At 41.3% G+C, this 22,606-nt stretch overlaps 1 long non-coding RNA gene across 1 annotated transcript; it reads right to left on the bottom strand.

Moving 5' to 3' along the window:
- Window positions 1-4,856: 4,856 nt before the first annotated feature.
- On the bottom strand, window positions 4,857-9,413 carry LOC135422213 (uncharacterized). Its single transcript, XR_010434374.1, has 2 exons — window positions 9,064-9,413; window positions 4,857-6,212 (listed from the first exon to the last, which is right to left on the bottom strand). It is a non-coding gene; the product is annotated as an uncharacterized LOC135422213 (long non-coding RNA).
- Between the last annotated feature and the right edge of the window lie 13,193 nt (window positions 9,414-22,606).

Genomic DNA, 22,606 nt, shown 5'->3' with positions numbered 1-22,606 from the left:
CCTCCTGGACTATGGGGGGTTGGAATGAGATGATCTTTAAGATCTCTTCTAATCCAGACCATTCCATGATCCTGAGGGCTTCACTCAGCTCCCTGGCACAAAATTCCAGCCCTGGGAGCTGGGTATCCTGATTTCAACTTCAATAGGTTTGGTATGAAAGACTTAGGCAAAAGTACCTCAGCCTTTTCCTCGTGCCCTGACACTGCTGCCCTCTGCATCCAGCAGAGGATGGAGACTTGCCTGAGCCCTCCTTTTCTTGCCACTGTATTCACAAAAACTTTTTTGTTGCCTTTAGCTGCAGTTTCCAAATTAAGTTTGAGTTTGGCTTTGGCCCTTCTAATTTTCTTCTTCCATAACCTAAAAACATCCTTGTATTCCCTTCAAGGAACCTTCCAGAGGTTCAGCCTAAGTTTAACCAGGCAGGTCTTTTTCCCTGCCAAAGTGTATGTGATGTAACTCTAAAATACCTTTAAATATAAAGATATATAAATATATAAATAAATCTATAAAATAAATATAAAATACCTTTCTGTGAGATGCACAGGTATCCTTACTTAATGCATAACTATATAAAATAGGGTGGAAATAATTCGGAAAAATCAATATAACCCAGCCTTCAATCAGTGGACTTTACAATTTCTTGATATGGATGTCTTGCTTAAAAAAACCCTACCTACTTCCAAAATAAATTAGGAAATGCAGAAATAAGACTAAAAGTGGTATATTCTTGCCATTTCTGTGTTACTTTTCAGAATCCAGTGTGTCTGACAATGCAATCTGACAAGTGCAGTAGGAGATGGGTGTTATATCCTATTCTGAATTTTCTTACACTTGCCATTTTTGGTGAATAATAAGTTCTATTTGACACCTCTCCTGAAACAGTAGAATTCAATGGCATAATGAAAATCATAGTAGAACATGCCAATGCTCATTTGAGAGCTGTTTGTCTTATTCCCTTCAGTTAAATGAAAAAAATCACTTAGGAAATGTTTTAGGTGAAATTATAGATTAGTGTTCTATGTGTTCATGCTTAAAATTGGGTTCAATTTCAGCTGTGGTGGCCTATAAATCTGATATTTTAGAGACTTTTTTTTCCGCGTTAGTTCTTAAAGTTCATTGTGTATCAGCAAGTGATCCTTTTTCTGCATTTTTAGCAACTAATCTCTGATCAAAGGAATATAAGAACCTAGACATCAAAAGTGCTTTTTAAGGGTTTACAAATCTCTGCTTTCTTCTGTATCACAGAATGTGGCAGCTAGTTTTGAGGATACTGCATTTTATTTTGGGGGAAGAAGCCTTCAACCACGTAAACAGTAACAGATTTACTGTTAATTTATATCCCTATATATTATATTAGTTTTTCTGTTTCTTCATCAGAGCCATCTGGGAGTTAGATCACAATAAAGACATTGAATATAATTATAGTAATTCAAACAAAAAAACCCTGTTATCTAAGTAAAAATTAATATTGTTAAAAATTCTAGTATGACTTTCAATTACTGAAAACGCTCAGCAAAACCGACTACTCTGAAAGACCAACAAAGCAAGTGCAGTAGAGAAATCCATAAAAAGAAGGAAAAAAACAGAGGAGTCAACTAAACATCAGTGACTGAATGCTGGTCATCTCCCCCACTCCTGGTTTTTGTAGCAGACTTTTACAGGATTTATTTCTTCAACTTAGTGTGTAGGGTTTTTATATGCATTATTATTCCTTTGTTCAGGAACTTTGACACTACGAGAAAATCTGAACATCCACACACAGTGGTACATTTATCCAAATTTTAGGCATGAAGCAGAAATCAATGACTCCCAGAATGGTTTGGGTTGGAGGAGATCTTAAAGCTCACCCAGTCCCACCCCCTGCCATGGGCAGGGACACCTTCCACCAGCCCAGGTTGCTCCAAGCCCTGTCCAACCTGGCCTTGGACACTTCCAGGGATGGGGCAGCCACAGCTTCTCTGGGCAACCTGTGCCAGGGCCTCCCCACCCTCACAGGGCAGGATTTCTTCCCAATATCCTTGCCCTCTGTCAGTGTGGAGCCATTCCCCCTTGTCCTGTCCCTCTAGGCCCTTCTCAGTTGTCTCTCTCTATGTTCCTTGCAGGCTTCTTTCAGGTAAATCTTAGGTTAGTTGTGTGGTCTGTATGTGCTGCCTTTGCTGTTAGAACCTTCAATAGATCTCAATAATCAGCTGTACTTTCTTGAAATTTTCCGGGGAATATCCCCTAAAATCCCTTGTTTTCTGCCAAACTTACTATGTTTTGATGTTTCCTAGTGTGCTTTGCCATGACACTGCAACTCTAAAAGCATATATGATCAAAAACCTACCATCCATGTAACCAAAAAGAACACTTATTTCACAGGTCAGGTGAGATCTCAAGGTCTCTAAGACTCTGGTCTCATCTCCTTTCCCTTTGTCAAAGCTCAGATGTGATCTCTGCTCTACTTCCTTTGACTTTTCTGCTCGTTTTGAACTCTTTCCTTGCTTGCTTTCCGCTGGACACAACCCAGCATGTCCTCTTCTGCTCTGCTCCTGTAGTTAATCACTGCTGGGCCTTGTCAGGTTATCATAGAATATCCTGAGTTGGGAGGGACCCACAATGATCATCAAGTCCAACTCTGGGCCCTACACATCCCCATGATTCTTCCTCTCTTACCCAATCTACAGGATTTCCATTTCCCCTCTTTTTTTCCTTCCTGCTAGAGATTCTTCCTAACGTTGTGGTTATTGGGTTTTTAATTTACTCTGCATTTGGCAATTTCAACATTTGGATACTCTTTTTCTTTTTTCCTCCTTCTTTCTCTCCTGCCATGGTACTACATGACAGATCCCTTGACATGACCATAGGAAAGAGTGCCCTGTGCTCCTGGAGGTTTGAAGAGGTTTGGTGGCTTTGTGTTCTCAGCGTGTAGGTGGTGGTACAGTTGTGTTGCAGTAGTAAACTTCAGCCAGGACAACACTGGTTTAAACCAAACTGTGACAGGTCATCACTTCATACTCAGGGGAGAATAAATAGTAAGGGAGATAGTAATGATGCATGTGGGAAGAGGATCTGCAGCCAAAACCTCTGCCCCCGCCATCTGCTTGTATGGAGCGCTGACAAAGGTTACACACTGTGTTTCTGTGGCAGACCTTGGGTTGGCCCAGATGTGCCAGGCATAGATTTTTGGGAGGTCTGTGGAGTCCCCATAATTATCCAGTGTGATGGCATGGAATTCTGCACAGAGTAGCTACGTGGCTCTTCCCTTCTGATTGCTATTGTCCTGGAAAGTGATGTTAAACTCCACATTGATCCGTATGGGAACTCAGCTGGACCAGCTCCAAATGCTTCTGAAAGTCCTACTGGTTCTCCCTACACTTTGATTTATCCGGTCTATTGTAAAGGGCAGTTTCAATCCCTAATGGATGCCATCAGTTTTTTCAAATGAGGCACCTTCTAAAACGTGGAAGGAGCTTGGAGAACAATTCCTGGTAAAGCAAACGTTGAGTGTTAGCTTTTTGTCGTTGCTGTGCAGAAAAATACAGTTTTGCTTGGGGTCGATAAGAGATTGAAAAGTGTGGGTAATAATAAAAGCTGAAGTGGGAGTTACTTTAATAATGGGATGTCATGTGTAAGCCTATAAAATAAACAGTAATTATCACATTTGAGAAACGACTCTGTTAGAATTCACATTGCTCTTGACAGCTTCGTCTGTACATCAAGCCTTTCTGGAATATGCACTTTCTTGTTCTTAATGAGCAAACAAATGAAACAGGAATTCTTGCCCTGATAGAAGGTGTTGATTTCAACAAAACCTAAACAGAAAACCAGATAAAAGAGAGCCAGTGAAGCAGCCTGCAGTTAGTTCTTGCTAACACATTTTGCTGTTACAGAACAAGATGAAAAACCAGAGCTATAGTCTTATTGGTGATGGTTTCCCTCCGTCTTCTATATGGCACATGTTGAAGGAAATGGGCTTTACATATTGCATCAGAAAATTAGAGGTTTAAAGAGCAGTAGTGAAAATCAGAATAAAACTGTAGTTTTTGCAAAGACACGGTAATGTCTCGTGATTGCGAATCCAAAAACTCAGGTATATAAAATTTGGAGGAAATAGTGAGTATTTGTGGTGTTTTTATTCTCTTTCTCTCTATATCCCCTCACAGCTAACATTTAAGGAAAATTCCACCTGTATTTGTTCCTTGAGGAAATTTATGTCTTTATCCAATTTAACATGATATTAAAACTACAGATTTTTTCAAAATGCTCACAGCAAATATATCCAGGAAAATAATCTATTTGCCATATCACTTTTATAACTTTTATTTAATTATTTTTATTTTTTTCCCAGCATTTATAATTGAATTTCCATATTTTTTTGCATTCTTTGGGAAGATTGAAAGTGCAGCACTTTCCAGCAATGGAAAAAGCTCTTTGTCTTATCAAAATGAACTTCATCAATACCTAATCCATAAGAACACAGTCCAAAGTGGATTCACTTTGGCAGCAAATAACATATACTGGGTTACAAAGATAAAACTAACTTCAATAGATATTTAAAGATATGTAACTTATCTTCTACACACTGGTCCTGGATTTAGACTTTTGAGGCTTGGAGAGCCAGAGTCTGAATTGGGGTGTATCAAGAAATAGGAAGAGTTCAAGGGAAGTAAGTTCAATCAAGGGAAGTAAGGAGCAGAAAATAAGTTGCTGGAATCTCATTACACTGTCCCTTGGAAAGAGTTTTGCCATGTTTTTAAATTTTCTTCCTTTATTTGGGGCAATAAATTCACTAGTCTGTGAACTGGAGGCGCTGTGTGTGAGGAGGGTGTAGGGCACACACCCCACCACACGCACGGATTTGCAAATCTGAATCACTTAATTTTTCTGTTTATTGATGAGACATATTTTCAGTAAAAGTTGTTTCAACCGTCGACTTCATTTCCAGGGAAGTTCGTGGCAAAGCCATTGATTTGGACATTAGCAGGATTAGAGAGTCTTTACAGTGTTATCTGAATTTAGCCTTGTGTCCGCAGGCACACTCTGATGCCAAGGAGAAAGGGCAGACGTGCCCGTCCAGCGCGTCACATCAGAAGCTCAGTTTTCCAAAAGCACCCGAGGGAGCAGCACCAAAGAGCAGCGGCAGCGCTGCCTGAGCTTTGTTTGCACCGCGGTCCGGGAGGAGGGACCGCCCGGGCGGGGTGGGAGCGGGGTGGGAGCGGCTCCCCAGCGCACCCCGGTCCCTCCCGCGAGGTGGCAGGGCGATCCCGGCTTCATCGCGGCCACTGGGGAAGTGGAAGCAGCACAGTTTCGTTCCAGAACCTGTTTGTCATCCTGCTGCAGCACGCATTGATGTTGAGTTAATCGCGGTGACAGCGCGGCGGTGGCGGGTCGGGGCTGCCCGCGGCTGTCGCGGCGATGCTCAGTGTCACCCTCCGGCCCGGGGGGTCTCTGAGCCTCTGGCCGGCCCTGGGGCTGCTTTGGCAGCACTGAGGTAACAGCGGTACTGCAAAGGCTGTTTGCAGTTCCCTGACAGTCACACAACAGCCCGAAGCTTTGCTGCAGCAGAGATCCTTTTTGGACAAGGATAATGTTTGAGCTACACTTCTAATGCAAAGCTGCAAAGTGAGAGGCATTTCATTTAAGCAGCCGGGGCACAAGTGCCAGCAGGTCAGGCTGCAGCCCCAGTCAGCTGCAGTCCCAGTGCAGCACCTCAGCCATTCATTTTTCCCCATGGTACTGGCTGTTGGCACCCAGTTCCGGAGAGTGAGGTACAGTCATATGTTCCCACATCTGGGAACGTGGCACTGCGTGTTGATGGTGTGGGGAGGGAAGGGAGCAGGGCCAAGCAGTGCAGATGGCATGAGGGGCTGTAAAACCCCAGGTGCATATTCCTGGGCAGGGTTTGAGCAATAGGGCTCTGTAGGGAAGAGCCATATCTGAAATCTAAACAACTGGGGAGTTTATCTTCAGTTATTCTTGACTGTTCAGTGAGCAGTCAGGGTTTCCTGTTGGCTCAGTCACAGCTCTCAGGCACTTGAACGTGGTCTGCAGCTTCCTCGTGTGTTCCTCCAGTAAAGTGTTTTAAACCTATGTGTTGGTGCCTTTATAAAGCATTATTTTCGTTGTGGAGGTTTCCTTTGTGGTGATGATGCAAAAGAAAAATCCTATAATGCCAGAGCTGGTTACGCACAAGGAATAAATGCTGTAGGAGATTGATGTGCTGTGGAAGCCTGGGAGGAGCAATAACACAGGACTAAAAAACCCTCCTGAATGCATTGAGCAAATGGATTGATATTTTTTTGTGGTTTGTGTCATCCCCCACTCCTACTCAAGGCTTTTTAATGTTCCAGAGAGAGCTAAATACAAAGAAAATCAAGGGAGCAACTTGGCTGTGTTTTTGAAAGGGTGAAATGAGACAACAGAATGAATGTTAGGCCACTGTCCCCAGTATGATACACGCTGTGCTGTGTCCAAGTTCAACTCTATTAGCTTTAGAAAACTTCATAAGTGAAGAAACCCTTCCTAATTGTGGGGTGAGACGAGCCTGGGATTTATGTTCATTTTGTGCTGCTTCATTGTTGCATGAGAGTCTGCATTTTAGTCATGGAATAAAATCACTGCAAAAGCTAATTATGATAAATCAGTGGTGGCAGAGGACAGTGCCAGCACAAAACCCTAATGATCAGGAATATCTTGGCTAGTCCACACCACGTTAGGCAGTCAGGCCTGGCCTCTGCTGATGCATTCTTTTTATAGTTTGGCTTCTGTTCTCACTCCAGTCTAGAGCCAACTGGATCACGAAATGGGGAGACTCTAATATTTGCTGTAAAAAATAGCAAAGGTGAGGCAGAGAAGTGATTGAGAGCAGCCCTGGGAGGGGGAAGGACTTTGGGGACTGGTGGGTGAGAGGCTGGACATGCCCTATCCCAGAAGCCCTGGGCTGATCCCACAGCGTGGGCACCAGGGGAGGGGGATTCTGCCCCTCTGCCCCCTCAGGTGAGACCCCACCTGGAGCACTGTGCACAGTTCTGATGCCCCCAACATGAGAAGGACATGGAACTAAAGTCCAGAGGAGGCCACCGAGTTGATAAAGGGAACTGGAGCACCTCCCCTGTGGATGTAGGATGGGAGGGTTGGGGCTGTTCAGCTTGGAGAGGAGAAGGTTGTGTGGAGACCTCAGAGCACCTTCCAGTGTGGGAAGGGGCTACAGGGAAGTTGGAGAGGGGCAGTTCATCAGGAACTGGAGTGACAGGACGGGGGGAATGGCTTCACACTGACAGAGGGCAGGGATAGATGGGATATTGGGAAGAAATTCTTCCCTGTGAGGGTGGGGAGGCCCTGGCACAGGTTGCCCAGAGAAGCTGTGGCTGCCCCTGGATCCCTGGAAGTGTCCAAGGCCAGGTTGGACGGGGCTTGGAGCAACCTGGGCTGGTGGAAGGTGTCCCTGCCCATGGCAGGGGGTGGAACTGGATGGGCTTTAAGGTCCCTTCCAATCCAAACCACTCTGTGATGCTGTGATTCTAATTCCAGTGAAATACACTTATTTTCCAAATGTCTTTTCAGCTGTTCCCAAATAATGAAAACAACTTGCTATGGTGTTTGCATTTCTTTTCACTTAATGCAGTGCCTACTCTTTGCTTCCCTCTTTATAAAAGCACGGATCATCCCATATGGGGTAGAGCCATAGCTCTGCAGTAAATTTTACCTGAATTCAGAAACCCCTGGGAGTTAGTTTGCATTTGAAGCAGAGGTGCTAGCTTTTGCTGTTAAAAATTAACATTCAGAGATGTAAGTCTTATTTACCAATGTCCTGCTGTGTTGAGAATAACATTAATATACGACATAGCTTCAACTAAGCTAAGATTTCTATCTTGTAATTATATTTTTTCCACCTGAATTTTTCTGTCCCTCACTGAGAAAATGCTTTGTGTTATACAAAGGAGTTTAAAAAGCCACAAACTGATCTGGATTTGTGGTGCATAATTTCTAGTCATTTTTATGTATATTAATGTTAAATCATGTTCTTGATTTCCATAAATGACCCACATAACATGCCAAATTTCTTCCACACTTTAAACAGCCTTAGGTTTTGATGAACAAAAATTGATAGGTATGAGATGAACAAAAGAATACTGATGACACATAATATAAGCCTTGATCTAAAGTTGTGAACTTGTCAGATGGTCTGCCAAAAAATGGATTATTTTCTGAAAGTTTGAAATATGGTCGAGAGGCATGCTGGCCATTATTCAAAGCCTTTAATTTATTCCATTGATGCTGTTAGACAAGTGATAATCATAGGCTTTAATTTCCTGCAGAATTGGGCATAGGTGTAGAATGCTTTATATCACTTAACATGCAAAAAACCCTTCAGAGCAGAGAATGGAATTTATATCCATGTCACTATAGGTTGTCTAATCTGACACAGACTGATATTAATACTCTGTATAAAATTGGAATTTTCCTAGACCTGTGGCATTTTTGCTGCATCCTTGATGTTCACACTTCTGGAAAAATGTCTATATTCAATTTTATGTCCATCTTTGGTCATATACAATCTGTAGCATTTTGTTTCATAAAGTGTCCTATCATTTTCTTCTGACTTCATTACACTCTTGTTCTTTACTCTTCCTGGATTGCTAAGATCTCTAGAAGGTTGTGCATAAATCATAAACTTACTAATTCCATTGTCTTTTTCTGCACTTAATAGTAACCCACAGTACCTGTGAACTGTGTGACAGTTCTCTAACACACATAACTGTTTTGAGTAGGCACGTTTTTCATGTAGGTTTTGAGGTTTTATTTTTTGTTTCCTTCTGCAAGAGATAAAAAGAAGGTACAAATTGGTAAAGAACTGCCTGAAACAGTGTCTGTTCCCCAGGACATGGCTCCTCTGGCCCTGCAGGGAGCCTGAGCAGCTCAATAACACTGATATTCCCTGGGACTTCACAATATGGTAATTTTACTCAGCTACTTATAGGATTCCAGAAACAAGAGATTTCCAAAGATTTATTTATTTTTTTTTTAGGTTCTTGTGAAAAATATTTAATGCAAAATGTTTGGAGGATAACTCTGCCTTACCTTAAAGCAGCTGGTTCCCTCTGCAGGTTTACAGTAAACTTTGTATTTCCTTCCTGAGGCTTTTTTATTAAAAACTTTAAGAATATTTAACAAAAGGTGTCATTTCAGCCTGGAGAAGAGAAAGCTCCCTAATTGCAGCCTTCCAGTGCCTGAAGGGAGCCTGCAAGAAAGATAGAGATTATTTCCAAGGGCCTGGAGTGATAGGACAAGGGGGAATGGATTTGAAGTGACAGAGGGCAGGGTTAGATCAGATATAGGAAGATATGAAGGTGGGGAGGCCCTGGCACAGGTTGCCCAGAGAAGCTGTGGCTGCCCCTGGATCCCTGGAAGTGTCCAAGGCCAGGTTGGACAGGGCTTGGAGCAACCTGGGCTGGTGGAAGGTGTCCCTGCACATGGCAGAGGGTAGAACAGGATGGGCTTTAAGGTGCCTTCCAAGCCAAACCATTATGGAATTTTGACATTTTCATGGTCTTTATATTACTCAAGAGTCTGACACAATATTCTGTGGTCTAAACGTTCTAAAACATTTTCCTATTTAATGTATTTTTTTGTTGAACTAAGAGTATAGAAGGATCTGACTAACTTCATGTTGTAGAAAAGAACAGGTTATGTCTATTTGTAAGTAAAAGCTAATGTTTTGCATTTTAACAGGGAAGGAAATGAACAGTGGCACTAAAACCACATCTGCCAGAGCAGAGCCTGGTGGCAAAAGTTACTTCTTGTTACTGCTGTGACAGTATCCAGATGTCACACAGTTAGGGGCGTTCGCTAAAATCTTTTTGAAGTAGCAACACCTGTGACCGTCAAAAGTGATAAATATTAGATAATAAAATGCATTCCTGGTAGGTGTGCTGTGTAACCTATGCAGTTAGTGATAGAGCAATCAAATTCCTTGCACTTCCCTTCAAAACACTTGCTTGCCTCTTTTTATTCCTATTTATATAGCACTTCTCCCTTGGCTGAATGAATCTTTGAGGGCCTCTGACTTTACTTTTTTTGCAGCTGTTTTATATGTATGTATATATTATTGTGTGGCTTCCCATTTACTTTCCTGCTTTGTTTTTTTTTTTTTTCTTTCATTTTTAGACTGATATTCTGCAGGACTTAAGTTCAAATGTCTGTAGTTTTAGATTCAGTTAACCAAGGAGAATTGAGGGTGCATCTCCCTGTACAGTTGCACATTTGCTTAAAGTCTGCTGGGTGCTGCCCCATTAAAAGTAAAGAAATTGGATACAATGAACACATTTCCATGAGCTACTTTTAAGCAAAAACATGTGAAATATTATTCTGTGGCTTTGAGATGTTATTCTGCAGTCTTTGCTTTCCTTGGTTCCAGTGAATCTGAAGTAGAGTTTGAGGCTCTTGTGGAAACAGAACGTCCAGCACGCTTGAGTTCTTTATTCATTTAACTCAGAATATTGCCTCACCTAAAGCAAAAAAGAATCCAAACTCATTTATTTTGCAATGGGCCGTAAAAGCTTGACCACTTGTAATCCCTCTGTCTGGATAGTTGACTGGTGCCATTGCTTTGAAGCTGCTGGCAATTCCCCCCTTCTCCAAAACAACAAAGAGGATAGTACAGCACCCTCCTATTGCCATGGAAAAGGATGTTGTCTTCTCTAACTGCACTGCTTTCAATCCCAAAAGGATATTTAAGGTGTCCTCTGAGTATCTGGGTTTAAAGGGAAATGCATGCAATTCTGCATTTCAGGGGGAAAAAATATGATTACACTTTTAGTTTTTGAATAAAAATGAAATGACGTAAGTCCCTGCTGTATCAAAATCCCCTGTTTCTGTTTGATACATCAAGAGTGACCTCTGGGGTTGCTGTTCTGCTTCTCAAGGGGATTCTGTCTCTGCTATTCTGGCTGGACTCCAGGTTTGGATGACAATTTCAAGGTTACAGTTTGTTTATTTTTTTATCCAGAGGCAGGGGAGATCAATCCTAATCTATAGAGAGAGTGAATCTCAAATGCCAGAGTGCCAAAGGCTTGACCCTTGGAAGTGCTGAGCACTCCTTGCAGGCTGTTGTGTGGCATTTGGCACCTCACGGGGTCAGACTCCCCACTGCCATCCCCTCCTGTGCCCTGAGGACTGAATTAGTCTCTTACTTTGCTTTCACACCAGAGGATTTTCTTCCAGTTTCTGTTGATGCCATTGAATTCTGTCTTTGCAAGTAAAGTGGATAGTGGCATTTACTAATTTTGCTCTCGAAGTATTATTTGAGACTCACTGGTTGTTTTCATTTTATCCTCAGAGTGTTTTCCACTGGTCTTCTCTGCTCTTGCACCCTGTGATCCTTTGTTTCCTGCGTTAGCTCAGAAATATAAGAAGTCAGGCTCCTGGTTCAGGCAGCAACATCCTTTTCTAGGAACTAACCTTTGGTCTTTGATGGACTCGAGGCAATGCTGAACAACACAAGGCACTGCTGTTCTGGTGTTGTCAGCAACAGCAAAGAGAGACGTAGGAAAACTGTTTCAATTCCTTCTGCTTCATGTGAATCCTGAAGATGTTTCCCTGTGGTCCCTGAAGGGAAGGTATCCCTGCCTGTCCCTGGTGCTCTGTGACCTTTAGCAGTCCCAGAAGGAAGCTTGGTGCTGGTGACAGTAGGGAGATGTCAGCAGACTGCAGAACCTGAGTGAAAAAAATCCAAGCGCAGCACTTCTCCAGGATGACTGAAATCCTATTTATGGAGACGATAACATCATAACCTTTTAATTTTCCCTTCTATTTTCTTCCCTGGTGACAGATTGACAAGCCTAGAGGATGAAGGTGTCTATTCATAGCTCAGGTTTGGTGTGGGCAGCAGCACCGAGTGTTTCTCACTCCTGACCTCGGGAGGCTCCTCCTGAGCCCTGGGAGTTTGGTCCAGAGTCCTTCTCCCTCCCACTGCCCAGGTGAGGATGCTCAGTGCCTTTTCTGTTCTTCTCCCTGGTTCTGCAGAGAGAACAGCTGCCCACCAGGCCTTGCACTGATCACTAACCAGCCGAGCTGTTCAGAGCCTGCAATTCCAAACAACCATCTCATTTCCTGCCCCAGCCAATTTTTTTCTTCTGTTCTCTTAACCACTGCTCCCGCTTCAGATGGCATAATTAAAATCTAAGAGCAAAACGTGGGTCTCCTCTTATGCAAAATTACTTCAAGTATTACTAGTGAGGTAAAAGAGATGGACAGGATCATATGGAATTGGTTTGCAAGTTGTTTATTTAATGTTTGTTTACAGGTTATAACGCAGGTTAAGAAAAAGATGTGTCACAAATTAATCTTTTCAGTTTATTTTTTCTCTTAGATAAATAACTCCCCTTTTCTAAATCCTTCTTTCCAGTGTTGATAGTAGTACTGCCTCCATTTGTTGTATGAGAAAGACACCACTTTTTGATAATGAAGTTATTAGTCATACAATTACCAGAATTGCTCCTTCTGAGTGTTTTATTTTAAAAGAAGTTGGGGGGCCTTGCAGCAAATATGCAAGAGATGGTGCACAAAGAGAATGATTCTGCTGTCCCTGCTCTTGCTCGTGTGAAATCTCATCCACTGCCTCTGAGAATGAACAGCAATAAAGAATATCCAGAACCAAGATAGGATAATATCTAATAATTTCCTGCATGGACAAAGAAAGTTTTAGGGTGACTTTAATGATATGATACTTATATTAATTTAAAAATCCTCGACTTCAAAATATGCTCGTGGCCTCCACTCTCAGCCCACACAAACCTGTTAAGACAAAGTACCTTTCCAGGCTAAAAAGAGCCATCAGTCAGCAGCACACAATAGATATCAAAGACATCACAGTTCTAAAGGCATCATTAATACCAATACAGAACAAAGTGCACTGCAGCTTTTCATACCTTGCCTGAAAGAAAACCACACAGTAAATCCCACTTTGCCTAGCTGGGAAGGAGGAAGGGATGATGCACTCTTAAGATTTCTCAAGGATGAGCACAAATTATGTCTGGTCAGACAGTGTTACTTGGCTTTGTATTTGCTTGTGGATCACTCCAGTTATTCCTTTAGGAAATAAGGCATTATACTGTCAGTCTTCAAAACTGTGTATTGTTAACATTAGCTTTGCTTTGCATTAAACATTTAAATTATATATGAGACAACTCAGGGTAAGGGTGTGCAGTGAGCTGTGGTGTGGAGACTAAAAGTCTGTCTGGAGGCACTTTAGCAGAGCACTCTGTGTGAAGGCCATAGCCCTGTCCAAGCATGTCTGGGCTGAACTGGAAAGGAAATGATGAATCCTGTCTTACTGCAAACGACAGCAGTCACTGACTTTTCAGAAGAGGTCTTGCAATGTCCTGAAGGTTTGCAGAGCTCTGTGGTAAAAGCACAGGTGCCCAGCGACCCCTCTGTGTGCACACACGTGTGCTGGTTGTGAGGCTGTGGGGACAGAGCAGCTGGGCAGGATGGTGGGAGTCACCCCCCCACACTGGAGTGAAAAGGAAAGGCAGAATTGCCCTGGGAAGGCATCCTTAGCTGGGGGCTTCCAGCCCTCCTGTCTCTGCTGGCAGCATCTTCCCCTTTTCCCTGTCAGCCCAGCCAACCCAGAAGGAAGGTATGGCAGGGGGTCCTTTCAGAGCATGGCAATCACTGAGACGTGCACCCGAGGGAAGTCTTGGTGGGGACACAGCTGGGAAGTGGTTGCCAGGGAATTTTCAACATTCCCTTCACTGTGCTTGGTTGTACCTGTGCCTAGGAGGACTGCCTTATCTTAGTGATCCATTTGGAACCACGATACATATTTTATTCCTTGTTTGTCCTACAAATTAAACTTTCTATTTGTAAGCAAAGTGTCACTTTTCAATAGTCAGTATGTTGCCAGTCAGAAACAGATGCCTTATTTATGGAAACTTTAAAGCAAAGTAAAACATAGCACTAGTGGAAGCTTGGGTGTTATTTCTACTGCCTCTTGAGCCTTAGTTAAATGAAGTGATAGGAGATGACACTGCCTTTTTTTTTTTTTTTTTTTTGCCAACTTTTCCAAATAAATAATCTCCTGGAAATAAGGTATGACATTATGAGGCAGGTACTGAAGTGAAAGCTCAGTGCTTGTTTGCTTTGTAGCATTGTTTTACTTGTGCACTGAAAAGAAAAGAATATTGTAGCAGTGTGAGTGGCAGCTTTACATAATGGAATATGTGTTTATCCTTGGTTATATTTGCAGCATCATGTGTGTTAATTAGAAGACTATATCTCCAGTGCAGTCCTAGCTGCCACATGTAAATAAAGCTTACCTGGTTTTAGGTGAGTTATCCCCTCGTGTAAACAAGCAAACCAGACTTAGTTCAAACTTTTTTGATAATTCTCAGGAATATTCTTTCACTAAGATTTGATTTATAAGATTCTTTAATATTCTGCACAGTGTTTACACTGCATAATGGCAGCACTCCTGCCAGCAACCCCATGCACCTGTCTACCAAAAAATAACATTTCTGTAATTACAGTATGGGTGATGAGGGATAGAGGAGTGGGAAATGGTGAGGGACTGGGAAGTTAATCATAGCGACAAAACACACAATCTACAGTAGACAAGTCAAAAGAATATTACAAAAATAAACAAGAACTTGTAGGGATTACATCAGATTAAGTGTTACTCTGGTAAACAGAATGGCTTAGCTACAAAAAGCACAGTAGTTGAATAGAGAGGGCTTTTTATTTTTGTGTGCTTGTAAATGAAAAGAATTTCCAACTAAAGCACCATTAAATTTTAGCCTCTGATAGATGTGAAATGCTGATGAGTTAGATTTGGTTTATTACTGTTTGCCATTTGATTTTAATCAGTGTTTCTGTGCAGTGCAAAGCTGAGACAGGCAGGTTACCTGGGTGTGGGCTCTGCACCTACAGCCAAGGCACAAAGAGCAACGGGAGTGCCCTGAAGAGACAGAAATGTTACCTAGAAGTGCCATAAGTGTAGGGGCACACTGGAAGTTTTGGAGGTGTGCTAGAAAAAGAAATTTCCTTCTGGCAGGGCTGCAACGTTGTGGGTTAAACTGTTACCTGGCATTTGGTTTGATGGAGAAGCTTTTGGCTGCAGCAGTTTGTAGAATAATTAAAAAGGCTAAGAGAGAATAAGCTGAGATAAATTAATGCCAAGGAAAGAATCTGTGACACCGATACAGGGATGATGGGGGGGCTGTATCCCTCTCAAAGCTTTTACTGCCCAATCCTTTGCAGCCAAACTGGCCCTTTCTCTTGTTTGCAAGGTGTGGACTCCTGAAGATTTCCTGGATTTCCAACTGTTGCTGTCACACCTGTGCTCTGCCAGTGACAGCAAGGGGGGGACTCATCTCTGCAGGCCTGAAACTGGTCTTTGAAGCCCTTTTAATGGGGTTAGATGCTAAATGGAATGCTAGAAACACGGATGGTGACAGGCTTTCTTTGTGTCAGCTTAACTCAGTTCTTCAGCACAGATAGAGCCAAGCTAGGCCTAGAAAATGAGAATAACTGAAGAAAAATGCTTAGCAAAGATGCAGCTCCTCACCAGCCCATCCAGGCAGGGAGCTGAGGCTTGGGGAAGTACAGGTTGTTCTGTCCTGAGAGCTGACCTTGAGTTGAAGAGGTAACATATGGCTCCCTTCTCCTTTTTCTGTAATTGCAGGGCTATCCAAAAGAAATACCTCTTCTGTTCTTTTTTTTTCCTTCTTTCATATCTTAAAGGCATTTTACTAATGTAATAGATAAAAAAGAAATATGTTAAATAAAAACATTTATTGGAGGGCATAATTTTAAATATTTAATGCTATAATTAAGTCTTATTAATGTAATGGTCTTTATTCTTCAGTTTAAAAATTCACAAGGTTAATTTCCCTTTCATCTTTATTACGCAATGTTTGCCACAATTATTTGTTATATGCTCTTATAAATATTTTATGAATATTAGAGATTTTAATTTAAATACAAATATGGGTTGTTTTTTACCACAGTGTTACTCCAGTATTAGGCTGGAATTAGTGAAATTAGCACAATAGTGAGGCCCTGCTATTCCTTCAGTTATTGCACAGATGGGTTATTTGATTTGAGTACTTCATGGAGTACATGGGTTTTACTCCTGTCTCTTTACTTCTAAGGACTTGCAAAGAAGCTGAGGATCAACAAGTAGCAGAACTATTAGTCACATCCTTTTCATGCTCTTTCCTCCTGGGGACATTATTTGCATCATCTCAGTCTCAGATACTTATTCACTTGATTTTACTACATTTGACAATAAAAACCACCTATCAAAGTTCGTAAATTAATGTTGAATATATTTCAGAAGGTATTTACTTGATTCCCTAAATTACTGGCATTAAAAATATGTAGTTTGAGTAAAATGGTCCTTCCTCGACATACTCTGCCATTTTAGCTCCTTACTGAAGAAACGTCCTTCAGCTCTAAATCCTGTGGATTTAAATGGTTTATGTTCTCCTTCATTAGCAGTATCTGTTATATATGGACCAGAAATATTTTTAGGGGAAATGGATGCTTTCTTTTACCACAGCATTACCTTTTTTTTAAGATCAGTCTGACAAACTACGATGTCAGCACTTGCTGAAAAATCCCTTTATGGGCAATATGTTGACTTACCTTCTTAATTAACTAAAGAAACAAACCAGAAATCTCTGGAGAAAAGTACTTTGAAACAAGCACATACTCCTAATCTGTCACTGCATTCAGAATGGCAAAACAAACAGGATTTGAGCTTGCAGCCAAATTTCAGCTTGTGCTGCCGTTAGATTTGGGGTATGAGGTGTGCAAAAATACCTTTTGGGGAATTTCTTCAGGTGGTATATGCTGGAACCTGAGACTTCTGCTACTTTTCCTTTTATTAGTAACCACAGGTACCTTTGGAACCCTTGCCTGCTGTCATTGTCCCCTTCACATGGCCCTGAGACATGCTGTTGCATGCAGGGCAGGCAGCACATGGGGCTAAACTGAAGAGATTTGTTTGGTTCAGAACAGAGGCAGGAGAGTGCTGTCAATCTGGAAGTTATCCATTTTATAGCAGGAAGCTCCCCTTGCCACTGAGGGGCTTTCCCCTTTCCTTATGTGATCCTGGTATCCAAAGCAGTGTACTGGCTCCTGCTGTGATAGCAGCTCACCCTCATGGCTGTGATGATCTCACATCTGATGGTAAGGAATGCAGGTTGTTGTCCCAAATCACTGCCAAGACCTATCCAGCCCCTAAAAACATGTACATCAGCTCTGTACTTGCTCTGAAGTGGGAGAGCAGTGTTTCTGGAATAAGTCTGGTTGTTACATTACTGCCACCACCTTGCCTGGGTGCAGTGTGGCTGTTAAAATAGATAAAATAGGCCATTAAATGTTAGAAAAGTGTGGATTGGCAAAGTGTGATGCTTAGGTCTCTATTCTGTAGCCTCCTATGCATGTTTAAGCTTTGCTAGAACAGTGTATTCTCTGTAGAATGCAGGAGGAATAGTTAAGGCACGAAAATTAACCTTCCAAAAAGCCAACCTGCCAAGCAGGGAAGAGTCTTAGCTGGCAAACAGGAAGCAATCCTGTGGGCTTCTCACTTGGAAACCACAGCCCCAGCTCAGAGACAGCAATGATGAGTCTTTCCACTTATAGGAAGTCCTACTGATTTTACAACTCATAAAAGATTCAATTCTCTCACCTTGCAGCGTATCCCTGTTATAGGCAACCATTTCATCTCTCCTGGGATCCACCCATCCCTCTTACCTCAGCTTTCAGAAGTCCATTAAAAATCTGGTTTATGTAGGGTATGCTTAAGCTTGCTATTATCTTGGAATTTTATGGTAAATCCTGCTTGAAAGTGAGTACTTGGCTCTGATTTCAGGCCACAGTGAAATGAAGAATGGGAGGTAAAACGTAAAACTCCTCAGTGATTCCCCCCAAATTAACTCGTTTGTGCAGTGGAGAAAGTCAGGTGGGTAACTCAAGTGTTAAGTCTGATTTTTAAATACAGAGGAGCCCCTCAGAAATAGGATTAAGTTAAACAACCACCTCTTGCAGGTACACCTACTGATAATTTTTTATTCTTTGTTCCTGGAGCTGCACCCAGTGATTTTACCTCTCCAGACTTTTATCTCCCAACACCTTCTCCTCCTCCCACTGTTCTTTATCTGTCATCAGGAAGTTGCTGTACAGAAGTTGCTCCCACTGACAGACCTGGCTCCATTTATCCAGCCCAGGGATGGCAGAATTTTGACAGACAGGGCAGATCAGTCCTGCTGGAGATCACAGATGAGAACACACAGAGCTTGTTACATGTGTGCCTCAGTCATTAGATTCATGCAGAATTGCCTGTTTTCTAAACTGGGGACAGAAAGTACTGTTAAAAAACTCTGGAAGCATAATTAAGGGGTTTGTTGTTAAATCTTTTTCTAAGGTCATGCTTTGTTGATGAATATGTTAATTTTCTTTATCAGAGGGAAGGTTTGTTTTGATTCTGATAGCATGGAAAACTGTACCTCGACATTTGCACAATGCCCAGAAGAATTTTTTGGGCTTTAGTTAACTAATACCTCTGAGAATAAAACCTTGACAGCAACAGGGGTGATTTGATTTTCCATGGAGGAGATAATTCATTTATAGCCACACGATTAATGCAGCGAACACTGAATTTCTCTTTCCTCTGGAAGAAAAGCAGTGTTACACATTACTTTGGGATTTAGAAGAGTGGCTGTTAGGGGAAAAAAAAAAAAAAGGGAAAAAAATATTTTAACCTGCCTAATTACTGCACACTAGAGGGCACTTGAGGTAGAGCAAACAATATTTGCACAGCTACTGCAACCGATCCAGTTATCGACGCTCACAAAGTACAGTGAAAACTAACAGCAAGATTAACTTCCCAAATTGCATCCTGTATGACTTTTACCCTTTTGCACATTAATATGCAAAAAAAAAAAAAAGAAAAAGGGTTGAACTCCTTGCTGGATATAATTTTCTTTCGTCTTCATCCTAGGGTTTGATGCACAAAAGGAATAATTGTTTTTTCTAATAGCCAACCTGACAGCAACTAGTCAAAATTGCAAACAGTGCCCAAGGAATAACAAAACCTGATAATGTGTTGTTATTTTTATGCACTCCATAATACCATTGGTGTAAATGGTACACAAATGAGTAGTTGGGGGTTTTATATTTTATAATCTCTAGAGAGTGAAAAGGGCCCAGAACTACTTATGTTTTATGGTACTAAATGGAGTGATCTGGGGATGGGAAAAGGATAAGTTAAGGGCCCACCAGCCCAGTGCTGCTGTTGGATTAAACCTGTGTTTCTGTTTGAGTGTCCTTAGGCCAAAAGAGGAATTTCAATAGTTATAAGGTTGTGTTTGTCAACAATCTTATATTGTTGACATACAACAACATATGTGTGGAGTAACAAGGGACTGGACTTGGATTAGGTGTCTTTCTCAGAGGGCCAGACTGGAAAGCAAGTATTTTTGGGTGGTTGAGAATCACTTTTGTCACTTATGGTTGCTGCTGCTACTTTATGGGCTGCTCTTCCTTCAGTGGGACTTTCCAAGCTTTCTGTTCCAGTGTTGGATATGGATACTGGAATTTTAACCTCTGCAATCCCTCACTTGAGTTTCTCAGTGTTCCTATGCTTCCCTGTTAAAATGTAAACTGGAATTACTTTCAGAGGGGGGAAAAAAAAAAGAAAACCAAACCCACCCCAAACCATATACCTTTATCTTCCTTTGTTTTAATCTACAGCATCAGTTGTAAGCATTACATAATGGATTTTTTTCAAGTTACAGATGTCTTCAGTGACTTCCAAAACACAGGAGATCGTTATTTTTCCCGATAACCAACTCGTGATAACTGTATACAAGCAGGTTTTAAAGGTTGCAAGACGGTGATAAGAACCCATGTCCTAAAGGTAATTATGTCTCTGTGCTGGCACAGGGAGCTGATAAAAGCACATATTTTATTCAGAAATGTTCTGGATTTCAGATAAATCTTGTTTCTTCTTAGTTTATGGAATGTGAATTCTAGCATGCAAAGCAAATTAAATTTAGGAATAATCCCTCTCATGATCTGAGCAAAAGGTGCAAACGATGCAGAGTGTTTGGGTATCACCTGAGAAAACAGCACTGATTGTATTTAAAACTTTAACAGAATAATGGCAGGTGACACCACTATTCTGTAAACTTCCTTTAGTAACTTTCAGATCAGTTATTAATTTCTTATTAATAGTATTGCTTTGAAGTGGCATTGTAGTGGTAATCCCTATAAGCAAAGGTAGCTTGCAGCAAAGTCATTTATCTTGATCAAGCAAGTCACGCTGGACCCATTAATTTTGGATCAGGCCTTATTTTGTGTATTAAAAACTGAAATGAGCTACTTTGAGGGAAATCTCTCAGTGCTAGGTGATCTGATGGAATAAAACCTGAACGGGAGGAATTAGAACAGTGCCTTCTTTTCCCTTCGCTCTCCTCCCCACCCCTTTCAAGTCCCGGCTTTGGCATCGTAATTGAAATGAGATGACGCTGAGCACTGACATCAGCAGCAGCCCTGCTAAGGCTGGGCTGTGATTGAGTTGCCCCTGAAGAGCTCATTTCAAGTCACTCCTATTGAATATTTTTAAGCAGTAAGGTCTAAATTCTCTGTCTTCACAAAACAGTTTATTGCACTGCTGAGGAACAAAGAATTAGATGATAATCAACAACTGTTTTCATGAAAACATAAAAGCGAGAAAAGATGGTTGAATTCCATTATGCCACGTATTTTAGGTGATAGATATTTCCTGTCTTATATGAAAGGGAAGTCACATTGGGGTTTTAATCCTTCTTGCTCATAAAGCAAAGCAATATGGAAGAAAATCTCCAGGTTCTCTTCCAAAAAGAGGTTATTTTTTTCCCCATTGTCAGTCATGACCAGTCAAAAACCAAACAAAAACAATCCCAAAACCCACCAATAACAACAAAATAACAAAAAACCTGCCAAAACCCCTGAACCAAACCAAAAAAAGGAACCAAACAAGATGAAAAATAAACCCCAAATAACAAAAGCAACAACCAACTCATCCCACAAACCAATATACTTTTTGAATATTCTGGTTTGTTGGTTTTTTTCCTGATGCAAAAATTTAATATGAAAATTGCATTCCAGTTTGATCCAGGATGCATTCAGTCATATGCATTTTGCAGATGACATTTGTTCTTCGGTACAGTTATTAAACTAAAAATTTTCATCCCATTTCAATTGGAGTCTGAGCTGCTTTTTGCTTAAAAAATGAAATGGCCATTTAGGAGGTAGAGGAATAATCTTCCTTTTAATATTTATTTAAGAGGAAACAATTTTTTAGCCAGCATATTCATCAGTGTTATGCAATAGTGTGTGTATATATATCTCACTATGGTAAATATCATTAAATCATTTCATTTGGATAGGATGCAGAAGGTTGCAAATGTTCCTTTGCTGTTCCAAGATTATTTTTACATTAATTTTAATCCATACCCTTCTTGCTGTCAAGATTTACTCCATCATCTGAAAGGCTTTCCAGCAGGGGAATCCATGGATGACATAATCCATTTTAACAAGACACTTACCATCCTCTCCTACAACTTGAGGATGAAAGAGCAGAGCATTTGCCCCAGCAATTTCCAACTGCAAGAGAGGTCACATAGAACAAATGGCACAAGTCAAAGGTTGAAATCAAAACAAAGACCTAAACTTTTAAGCTGCACTTGGAGGTACAACCTCCACCATTAGCTTTCTTCCCACACTACTGCGCTGCCTGTTTAAAGCAGAGACACAGGGGATCTTATTAGAGAGAACTTTTATTCTTGGTTGCTTCCATCAGGTGTTTTTAATAGAAATTAAAGCAAGGGGTGCAACTACTCTTACTGAAACCCTAAAAAAAGTTTGAAAACTGTCATTAATTACCAGGAGTAAAGCCAGGCTAAGCATCCTCATGCTTTCCTTGTGACAGCATCTGTTTTCTCGCCGTGTCGTTCAGTTGGTAGAAGGACGGGGGAGAAAAACATCCTTTGCCTCTGCAGAACCTCAGGTAAAGGGAAGCCACATTTCTGACCTTGTCTATTGCACTGCAAAGTGTTTTGTATTTCCCTCAAGGCTCTCTGCCTGCTTCAAGTCAGGATTGTGTATTTTTATATCCATCCTTCTCCAAGGAATCTTCCCAGGCTCTCAGCTTGGAAAGTGGACGTTTGGGCTGAGGGAGGCAAAGAGATAGTTGGATGTTTCTTCATTGTCCTTGAAAAATGTCACATTCTGGGTACATTTTGCTACATTCCCATGAGTTGGAAACTTTTCAGAATGAGGATTTGTGCAAGAAGAAATGCACCTCTTACCTGCAATAACTTGCATTTAGTTAGAATAAAGTCAAGCAGGTAAGAGCTCCAAATGTGATCTCATTCACTGTCTTACATGTGTGTGTGCACACATTGTAGTATGAGCATGAAAAATAAGATTAATAATCATTCAACTAAATTATATTGTATTCTTACTATATAGAAGAATATTAGGGTTCACTTTCCATCATCCTAGATTGATCTTCAGCAAAAGAGTCATCTTATCTTTTGCTTAGGGTGAAGAGGTTTCCAGGTGCTCTGAATGA

The sequence above is a fragment of the Pseudopipra pipra genome, chromosome 14 (assembly GCF_036250125.1).
Source record: "Pseudopipra pipra isolate bDixPip1 chromosome 14, bDixPip1.hap1, whole genome shotgun sequence".
Lineage (NCBI taxonomy): Eukaryota > Metazoa > Chordata > Aves > Passeriformes > Pipridae > Pseudopipra > Pseudopipra pipra.
The sequence above is the reverse complement of the archived record's forward strand: the minus strand, read 5'-3'. Positions and strand labels throughout refer to the sequence as shown.